Here is an 11186-nt window from a genome sequence, read left to right as displayed (position 1 = left end):
ACAGGGGATCAGGCTGACAGTGACTCAATAAGTGTGATGGAGTGAGGATGATAGTGACACAAGAAGCGTGAGGTCTCAGCGTGGTAGTGATGCAGACTGTGTGAGTGGATCAGGCCGATAGTTACGCAGTGAGGGGGGTCAGAGTGATAGTAATGCAGTAAGTCTGAGGGATCAGACCGATAGTGACGCAGTAAGTGTGAGGTGGTCAGGGTGAAAGTGAAGCACTTCGTGTGAGGGGTCAGTGTGACAGTGACGCAGTAAGAGTGAGTGGTCAGGCTGGTAGTGACGCAGTAATTGGAAGGAGATCAGGCTGATAGTGATGCAGTAAGTGTTACTGTGTCAGGCTGATCCTGACGCATAAAGTGGGAGGGGACATGGTGATACTTACGCAGTCAGTGTGATGGGGTCAGGCAGAGATTGAGGCAGTGACTGTGAAACAGTCAGGTTGATAGTGAGTGAGTAAGTGTGTGCGTTCAGGCTGGTAGTGACACAGTAAGTTGAGAGTGTCAGGTTGATAGTAGCCAATAAAAGTGAGGTGTTAGGGGAATAGTGATGCAGTAAGTGTGAGATGTAAGGCTGTTAGTGATGCGATATGTGTGAGGGGTGAGTCTGATAGTGAAGCAGTAAGTGTGAGGGGGTCAGGCTGATAGAGAAGCAGCAAGTGTGGTGGGGTCAGGCTGATAGAGTCACAGTATGTGTGAGGGGTCACGCTGATAGTGATGCAGTATTTGTCCGTGAGTCAGAGTGATCCGAATGCAGGAAGTGAGAGGGGACAGGGTGATAGTGAGGCAGTGAGTGTGAGGTGGTCAGCGTGATAGCGACGGAGTAAGTGTGAGTGTTCAGGCTGATATTGATGCAGTATGTTGAGGGCGTCAGGCTAATACTGGCCAGTAAGTGTAAAGTGACAGGGTGATAGTGATGCAGGAAATGTTAGGAGTCAGACTGACAGACACGGTGAAATTGTGAGGGGTCAGGCTGATAGTGATGCAGCAAGTGTCCGAGTGTCAGGCTGATAGTGACGCAGTAAGTGTGTTGGGAGCAGAGTGGTAGGAACGCAATAAGTGTGAGCGGCTCTGGATGATAGTGACAGGTCAGTATGAGGGGGAGGATGGTAGTGATCCAGTGAGTGTGAGGTGTCAGGATGACAGTGAAGCAGACTGTGTGAATGTATCATTGTGATAGTGGAGAACGTGATGACTGCAGATGCTTGAGATCAGAGTTGAAAATCTGTTGCTGGAAAAGCGCAGCAGTTCAGGCAGCATCCAAGGAACAGGAAAATTGACGTTTCTGGCATAAGCCCTTCTTCTTTTATTGGCCATTCCTGAAGAAGGGCTTATGCCCGAAACGTCGATTCTCCTGTTCCTTGGATGCTGCCTGACCTGCTGCGCTTTTCCAGCAACACATTTTCAGCTCATTGTGATGGTGACATGGCAAGTGTGATGGGGTCAGGGTGACAGTGACGCAGATGCTTTCAGGGGGTCAGGTTGTAGTGATGCAGTAATTGTGCGGGGTCAGGGTGATAGTGACGCAGTGAGTGTGAGATGTCAGTGTGATAGTGACGCAGAACATTTGAGGGGCCAGGCTTATAGTGATGCAGTATGGGCAAGGGGTCTGGGTGACAGTGATGTAGATGCACTCACAGGGCCAGGTTGTAGTAAAGCTGTGAGTGTGAGTGTCTCAGGCTGATAGTGATGAAGTAAATGTGAGGAGCTAAGGCGGATAGGGATGTAGTAAGTGTGCAGGGGTAGTGCTAGAAGTGACGCAGTAAATGTGAGTGTTGAAGCTGATAGTGACGCATTAGGTTTGAGGGGATCATGCTGATCTTGACGCAGTAAGTGTGATGTTGTCAGCATGATAGTTACGCTGTAAGTGTATGGGAGCACAATGATCTTGACGCAGTAAGAGTGGGGAGTCAGGATGATAGTGACGCAGTAAGCATGAGTGGGTAAGTCTGATAGTGACGCAGTATATGTGAGGGAGTCAGCCGGGTAGTGGCGCAGTATGTGTGAGATGGTCAGGCTGATATTGATGCAGTTAGTGTGTTGGGGTCAAAGTGATAGTGACGCAATAGGTGTAAGCGGTACAGGATGAAAGTGACATAGTGGGTGAGAGATACCAGTGTGATAGTGATGCTGTAAGTGTAAGGGGTCAGAATGACAGTGACACTATGTGTAAGGCCCTCAGTGTGATAGTGCCGCAGCAAGTGTGGGGTGTCAGGGTGTAAATGACGTCGTAAGTGAGAGAGGAGCATTGCGATAGTTAAGCAGTAAGTGTGAGGGTGTCAGGCTGATAGTGACACAGTCAATGTGACGGGGCAGTGTTTTAGTGACAAGATAAGTGTGAGGCGTCAGTCTGATACTGACACAATAAATGTGATGGAGTCAGGCTGATAATGACACAATAAGTGTAAGAATTCAGGGTGATAGTAACATGGGAAGTGTGAGGGCGTGACTGAAATTGACGCAATAAGTGTGTGGCAGTTAGGCTGATGGTGACGCAGTAAAAATAAGGCCGGCAAGGTGAAAATGGCAAAGACTGTGTGAGTGGGTCAGGGTGATAGTGATGCAGTAAATGTGAGGAGGGCAGGGTGAGAGTGACGCAGTAAATGAGAGAGGATCAGAGTGAGAGTGACGCAGTACGTCTGAGGGGTCAGACTGATATTGATGCAGAAGTATGAAGGGGTCAGGATGATAGGGACACAGTCAGTGTGAAGGGGAGAGTTTTAGTTACACAGTAAGTGCGAGGCGTCAGACTGAAACTGATACAAAAAGTGTGAGTGGGTCAGGGTGATAGTGACGCAGTCAGTGTGATGGGGCAGAGTTTTAATAACATGGTAAGCGTGAGGCGTCAGTCTGATACTGACACAAAACGTGTGATGGAATCATGCTGATAGTGACGCAGTAGGTTTTAGGAGTGAGGGTGATATTAACATAGGAAGTGACGCAATATGTGTCTGGCTGTCAGGCTGATGGTGACGCAGTAAAAATGAGGATGTCAAGGTGATACTGGTGCAGTAAGTCTGAGGATGGCAGATGGACAGTGATGCAGTAAGTGTGAGGGGTTCATGCTGATATTGAGGCATGCAACTGTGAGGGGCCAGGTTGATAGTGACGTTGTGTGCCGGCGGGTCCGGCTGATAACGACGCAGAAAATGTGAGTGTCTCAGTATGACAGTGACGCATTACGTGTGAGAGGGTCAGGGTGATAATGACAGAGAAAGTGTGAGGGGGTCAGGTTGATAGTGATGTTGTAATTGTGAGCTTGGTCAGCGTGATAGTGAGGGGCTCAGGCTTATAGCGACACAGCAATTGTGAGGGGGTCAGGGTAGTCATGACGCAAAACGTGTGAGCGGGTCAGGTTAATAGTGATCCAGTACGTGTGAGATGTCAGGCCGATAGTGACGCAGTAAAGGTGAGAGTGTTGGTGTGCTAGTGACGCAGTAAGTGTGAGCCGCTCAGGATGATAGTGACGCGATAAGTGTGAGGTTTCAGGTAGACACCCATGCGGTAAGTGTGACGTGTTCATGGTGACAGTGACACAGACACTTTGAGGGTGTCAGATTGAGAGTGACACAGGAAATGTGAGGGGACAGGTTGATAGTGACACAGTAAGTGTAAGGGATCAGGCTGATAATGATATACTAATTGTGATGGAGTCAGGATAATAGTGGTGCAGTGAGTATGCGTTGTCAAGGTGATAGTGACACACACGGTGTGAGTGGGATAGAGTTATAGTGATGCAGCAAGTTCGAGGAGGTCAGAGTGAGAGTGTGCAGGGTCTGGCTGAAGGTGACACAAGAAGAGTGAAAGGTTCAGGGTGATCTGGACGCACTAAGTTTGGGGGTCAAGGTGATAGTGAAGCTGTAAGTATGAGTGGGTCAGTCTGATAGTGACACAGTACATTTGAAGGGATCAGGCTGGTAGTGATGCAGTAAGCGTGAGGGGGTCAGGCTGATATTGATGCACGAAGTGAGAGAGTGTCAAGGTGTGAGCAGGTTAGAGAGAGAGTGACGCCGTTAGTGAGTGGGGTTTGGCTGATAGGGATGCAGTAGGTGCGCATGTGTCAGGGAGTGAGTGATGCAGGAAGTATGAGGGTGCGATAGGGATAGTGACGCATTAGGTATGAGGGGATCAGAGTGGTTGTGACGCAGTAATTCTGAGGGGATCAGAGAGATAACAACGCAGTAAGCATGAGGGGGTCAGTTTGTTAGTGACGCTGTCAATGTGAGTGCCTCAGCCTAATGGTGATTAAATAAATTTGAGAGAGTAATGCTGATTGTAAAGTGATAAGTGTGAGTGAGTCAGGCTGGTAGTGACGCTGTAAGTGTGAGTGTTAAAGCTCATAGTTGAAGCAGTAGGTGTGAGGTGGTTAGTGTGATTGTGGCGCAGTAAATGTGAGGGTCAAGGAGATAGTGACATAGGAAGTCTGAGGAGGCAGTGTTGTAGTGACAGGGTAAGTGTGAGGCGTCAGTCTGATACTTACATAATAATTGTGATGGAGTCAGGCTGATAGTGACACAGTAAGTGTAAGGAGTCAGGGTGATTGTAACATAGGAAGTGTAAGGGCATGACTGATAGTGACAAAGTAAGTGTTTGGCAGTCAGGCTGATAGTGACGCAGTCAAAATGAGGGTCTCGAAGTGAAAGTGGCACAGTAAATGTGAAGACGCCGGATGGATAGTGATGCAGTAAGTTTGAGGGTTCACGCTGATATTAAGGCGGTAAGTGTGAGGTGTCAGGCCTATAGTGATGCAGTAAGTGTCGGCGGGTAAGTGATGCATTCAAAGACCAAATATCCAAGGCTCACTGTAGTGCTGAACAGCGAGACTTCTCAAGGCGAAGACAAAAATCAATAGTTCTCATCCTGGTCATAAATCACAATGCTTCATTTTAAAATTGTCCTCTCCTGCTTCTAGATTCACCAATGAGGGAACAAAATTTAATTGCACCACCCTGTTTATCTCTTCAAATATTTTGCAACTCTCAATGAGATTACCTGTCTTGTTTTGAAACCGTTAAAAAAAGGCCGGATTTGCCCAATTTCAAATCAAAGGACTAACGTTCATCCATCATATCAAGGCTAATCACCATTCGTGCTATTTCCTCATATGGCTTTAGTATCTTTCCAAAGTTGTGGATTATAATTCCTCATACTGTAGTCCAAGTGTGGTCGAACTGACCCACCATCCATTGGAAATAGTGCTTCGTTCTCGTGCCCTGAAAGCCTTCTGCAGCTTTCATAACATACTTCTACAACTGCTACTAGACTTCAATGACTTATTAAAAACTTCTCCAAGATGCATTTCTAAACATCTGTACATCAGACTTTCTACTTCAAATCTTCGACAAATAATCTCCACACATTTCCCTCCTGACAAGTATGATAAAGTTAAATCGTTGCTATTTATTACATCATGAGGGATATGGATAGGTTGACTCGTCACGGTGTTTTCCGGCAGGTGAGGAAGTCAAAATTTAGAAAACATCGGTTTAAAATTAGTGGGTAAGGATTTAAAAGGGACGTCAGGGGCAACTTTTTCAGACGAGTCCAGAATGAGATGCCAGAGAAATTGGTGGAGTCTGGTACAACTGTAACATTGAATGGCATCTGGATGGATATATGAGTAACAAGGTTTAGAGGGATGTGAGCCAAATGTTGGCAAATGGGACCTATTAACTTAGGATATCTGTCCACCATGGTCAAGTTGGAAAGTAGGACCACTTTCCGTGTTGTATTGTTCAACGACTTGATGACTCTAGAACAAACGCAAAAACTTTGCAAATAATTCCGTGAAGACGATTTCAAGTTCCAAATCTTCGGTTAATCTTCTTCTCTTGTGCTAACAAGTTCGTTCCCTGATGTCAGAACTTACAGATTAGTTGCTGGATCCAATCCTGTAAATGGGTTCTGCATTCTTTCTAATTCCGATTTTTTTTTACGAATGTAGCTAGTGTTTATGGACTCAGCATCAATTTTTTCTAATACTATGTTTCGATGAATATGAAAACCCAACAGCATATCGAATTTGGCACCAGGTGATGAGCAATTGAGTCAAAATCGATCGGACGCAGTGAGACAATGATCCCCTCTTCGTGGTGTACATCCATGACTCTATAATTCGACGAAGAATCATTCCCACAACTTCAGCTGTGTCAGAATCTAGTTTGCGGTGAAAGCCTGTCAATCTGCTAAGGTAACGTTCGTCTGGGTTAGGATCCTGCAAAGGATTTGGCGAAATCTTTGGGTCTTGACAATTTGTTCTTCCAACAAATGAATTCAGTTGTTTTACTGTGAGAATTAGCATTCGAGCTGCAGCTGTGATGGCCGAGAGGTTAAGGCGTTGGATTTGAAATCTAATGGGGTTCCCCTGCGCAGGTTCGAATCCTGTTCACAGCGTAGAATTTTTTAAAAGTCATTAATTCCTTTGCAGGATATGGAGCTTGAGCTTGAGCTTTGCATTCAATCGAAAGTAAATTTTCAACTGTGAAGAATCTGAAGTAATTTCAAGACTGACCCAGTCATCTAATTGAATAAATTATAGGTCGAGACACAAAAAGCCACCAACTTCCAACACGAATCAGTTTCAACATATTTGTCGAACTATCGTGAAATTTGGATGTTCGGGGGGTGGAATTCAGCAAAACAAGAAGCAATGCAATACATTTACCTGCAGGTGATGAATTTTTTTTTAGGATCAGTTGAAGGTCAAGCTGAGAAAGTTCAACCTAATTTACAGCTGACTCTCAAGGCCAATAATCTATTATATCAGCAGTCAATGAATTCGAAAAAAAAACAACTCCATGTGTGGAAAGGAACTCGACTGATCCAGGTTCCTGGCTTGCGATGTGAAAAGGCAAGGCGATATCATCGGAGTAGAATTTTCTGGAAATACTGGAAATGGAATGTTAACGGTCTTCTGCTGTCCACATTCGTAAGAAACTGTGCATTAAGAACTGAAATTGAAAATTAACGATGAAAATCAGACTTAGCCCTCTGCTTGTGGTGTAGCATTGTTCAGAACAATAGGTTGTTGTTGAGGCTAAAATTGACCAAAATAATCGATGGGGATCTTATCCACGGCCTTAGTTGGAGCAGTTGGTGTGGAGACCTCAGCTTGAAGAACCAAAAGCCAATTATTCATCCTGGCTGTCTGAATTGCTTAGTTAAACATACTCCCAGTTTAATGAAAAAACCTTTGCTATTAGAGTTTGATGTTTTCATGTCAGCATGTTCCGACATGAGAAGACACTCCATGGAGTAGATGTGACTTAAATTTTGACTCTAACGTCAGAGATGTTGACACATTTCTGCACCAAAATAAGCACTACCATTGGTATCAAATCAAACTGAACAAAGGACTAGTCAGTTAGACATTTCCTGTCTGCAGACTCTGCCAATGGATCGTTCAGGCCCGATGTAGGAATAGGGCGTAGTGACATCTGTTCGCAAGTGGATCACTTCATTCTTGCTCACGATCCATAAACCGTAATTCATTTTGAACTTCTTCGCCATCAGCATGATATGTGGTACATAATGCACAGGTTTGCTTCTCGAAAGAAAGAGCGAAATCTTATTCAATGCAGACGCAAATTCAAGTTGTCCCTGGTCGATCAGAAGACAGATGTCGCGAAACAAAGTGATTACAGAAAACAATCAATGTTTACTGCGAGTCAAAAATATGTACTGGAAGAACGGAAACATATATTTGGAACTAAAGTCACATACCACTTCCACAGACTAAATGTTCTTGAACCGTTATCTTAATTTGACCTTCATGTCCACCATTGCTGCAAAAATTATCTTAACAACTGAGAACGTTGTGTTCTTTGATATTCTTTCCTTCACGTTTCTCTTGATTTTGAAACTAAAACCGAGCAATAGTAATGCACCCTATTTTACTTGCAAAGATCAGAAGAAGATCAATTTATAAGAGAACAGAAATAAACCTACGTCTGTCTTTCGAGAGAAAACACAGTTACCATTTCGACTCCAAAAAGTCTTCTTCAGAAGTCTGCACAATGAACTCGAAATAGTAGACCGAAAATTAAAAAAAGAAGCCAAAATGCCGCGTATACACCACCCGCAAGTGCCTCAAGTCCTACTCGAATATGCCGGATTACTACCATCAACATCAGTGGAGAACGGAACAAAGCTCATTCTGCAGTTGTCAACCTATTATGACGTAGTTTGTAAAGTCAGAAATATGATGAGGTAAAAAGCGGGATGAAAGCGGGATATAGGAAGTCTGAAAAAAGCAAGTGCGTGCTTTGCTTTGAAGAAGGTTGGCAGTGATGATAATGGAAATTAACTACAGTAAGGGGGGCTTAATTAATACTCAGCATCGTTGCAACACACAGGGACGCAATTCTTTTTGCTAGGTTTCTGTTCTGCCATTTTATAATCACGACTGCTTTCGGGTTTGGTTTCCATTCCAGGCTTAGGTAACAGCCTGATGGAAGTTTGCACATTCGCCCAATTTCTTTGTGGTTGCTCTGGTTTGCTGCCACATTCTCAACATTTGCAGGTTATTTGGAATCGCCATTGAACGCACACGGTTACAGAGACACTGATGTCTCTGTAATAGGAGTGTCTGGATGGGACGTACTTCAATGGATTTTTGTGAACATAAATAGACTGAGTGGGGTTAGTCTGCTGTTTCCTGGGTGAGCTACATGGACAGAGAGGGGTCAGGGTCTTCTTCCCTGAGGGAGATATGTTGACAGCGTTGGGTTAGTTGCTCCTACCTTTGTCAGTCACGCAGATACAGTAGGGTCAGTCTGCCCTTCCCTGGGCGAATTTCTTTCGCAGAGTGGTGACAGTCTGCTCTTCCCTGCCTGAGTGAAATAGAAAGAGCGGGGTCAGTATTCTCTTCCCTCGATAATTTATGTTGACAGTCTGGCTTCCGACTGCTCTTCCCTGGCGAGTTACATTGGTAGAGTGGGTTTAGTGTTAATTCATTGGGTGAGTGCCATATACAGAATGGGATCAGTCTGCTCTTCCCTGAGGGAATTATATTTATAGAGTGGGGTCAGACTGCTCTTCAGAGAATGATTGATATTGACCGTGTGGTATCAGTCTGTTAAGTTACACTGAGAGTGTGGGGTCAGTCTGCCCTTCCCTGGGTGAGTAACACTGACTGAGTGGCGTCAGTTTGCTCTTCCCTCGGTGAGTTACATTGACAGAGTGGCGTCAGGAGTGGCGTAATTGTGGAGTTGACAAAAGTAACTCGTCCCCTACATCTTTGGGATAATTAGGGATGGGCAGTAAATCTTATCTCATTGAAAGACAACTGTGTCCCAGAAATGCATTTCTAATAATTGCATGTACTAATTCGACACTGCAAGCGGTCGGGAATAATTTGAGGAGAGGTGCAGGGTAGAATAATTAAAGTCAAATGCACTGATGCCGAGGAGACATGACACAAGATGTGAGTGTTATGCTGATGATGCAAGGCTCAGTGTCAGTGCTATTTATTTCTCACTGTTCGCAATTACTCACACATCACTACTGTCAATTCACAACAATGAGCCTGTTCATCTTGGTTTGAAAATCCCTGCGTGTGTATTAACGTGGTTAAAGGGACGCGAGAGGAGATGAGCATATCCTCTTTATTCTGTCAGTTCAAACGGATGAAAATATCTGTTGGATGCCAATGCAAGAGGATACTGTCTTTTTCTGTGGCTTTTCAGTGGGGCATGCTCAACATTGAAATATCTGTTTTTGCACAAGCAGAGTTTGATTGCCATTCATACTGAGCAACGCTAATACAGAAAACGCATTTTCGAATTCCAGTGATCAAGTGGTTCAGACATTGCACAGATGGACGACAAATCTGGCTTTTAACGTGGCGCCGTGGCTTAGCTGGTGAAAGCCCCTCCCATCACACTGGTGCCTGTTCATTGTATTGAAAGCTCGTTATTTCTCACAAGTATTGTGTTGCTGATCGAGAAACTCAGTGTCCTGTTTGAATTGCTTTATATTCTGATTTCGAGTTCCATCTTCATTTTCCAGGTTTAAATCCAGTAGTGTATGTTGCTCTTTTTAACTTCTATTTTAACCTGGAGATTCTTCCCGCAGTTCCACAAGCACTTCTGCTTCTCATCCTCTTATTCTCATTCCTTCATTCCCAGATTTGTGGAAATTAAGTGGTGAGGTAGGAGACACTGCAGCATTCCCAGGGAATGTTGGGGTAATGGCACTGACAGCACGACATGATTACCCTCATTCTCTGCTGTCACCATTCATTGGTTGTACACCAACAGTAAATGCATCCTTGTTTTTCTTCAGCTATCATGTAATTACTTTCTTTTTCTTCGAAAGGGTCTTTAAATTTTGAGGAAGAAATGACTCCTTGCCTCAGGTCGAAGTGACAGACGCATTATCCAGAGAATGTGAGACTACTTCGACCGAATCCAAACAAGGGGGCAGAAAGCCTCTCAGCAGTTCGAATCTCAAACTGTCTCTGAATGTCAGGCTTTTCAAGAGCAGAAATGGGAATTGAGGGATATGGACAGCCAGAGAGTCGGAGAATGTGAAAAAGGCCCAGGAGGATACAGAGACAAATATAGAAAAAACAGAAGACACATTTTGAGGCAGACACTGAAAGAAACAATTCTCCATACGGCGTGACTGCCAAATAACAGAAAGCAAAAGGAAATGTAGCCATTAAAACATAGCCTTCCACCAGCTCAGGAAAATGAAAGTAGCATGACAGCTGATTAAGTCCTTTAAAGATTGTAAATTCGACGTTTGTAAGCTCAAGAGTGATTTTGATAAATATCCTGATTCGACAGGTAAGATTATCATTTTCCCAACAGTCTAATCTAGAAATCTATAACTAACCTGATTCCTGTCCATCTTAAAAAAAATCTGTTTCTCTCCACAGATGTTGCCAGGTGTAGCGGGTTTCTCTATCAATTCTCGTTTTTAGTTCAGCTTTCCAAAACCTGCATCTTTCTGATTTTTGATAACCTGGCACAAAACCAAGCATTACCAGGTTCGGACCAGTGGTCAGAAATACTGGTACCACGATATACTTGCACAATAAAACATTCATTCCCAGTCCGAAAATAGAACTAATGCCATGGCATTTCTAGTTCCAAATCCTAACTACGACATTACACTGAATGAAGACGGACGATCTTGCAAATATTCTCAATCAAATGGCTTTTCCCTTTCATTTCTGAT

At 44.2% G+C, this 11186-nt stretch overlaps 1 non-coding gene across 1 annotated transcript; it reads left to right on the top strand.

Moving 5' to 3' along the window:
* Positions 1-6313: 6313 nt before the first annotated feature.
* Positions 6314-6395, top strand: trnas-uga (transfer RNA serine (anticodon UGA)). The gene has a single exon. It is a non-coding gene; the product is annotated as a tRNA-Ser (tRNA).
* Positions 6396-11186: the final 4791 nt, after the last annotated feature.

Source organism: Chiloscyllium plagiosum, unplaced genomic scaffold, assembly GCF_037043375.1.
Source record: "Chiloscyllium plagiosum isolate Xiang-an unplaced genomic scaffold, Cpla_swu_hap1 HiC_scaffold_18, whole genome shotgun sequence".
Classification (NCBI taxonomy): Eukaryota; Metazoa; Chordata; class Chondrichthyes; order Orectolobiformes; family Hemiscylliidae; genus Chiloscyllium; species Chiloscyllium plagiosum.
The sequence above is the reverse complement of the archived record's forward strand: the minus strand, read 5'-3'. Positions and strand labels throughout refer to the sequence as shown.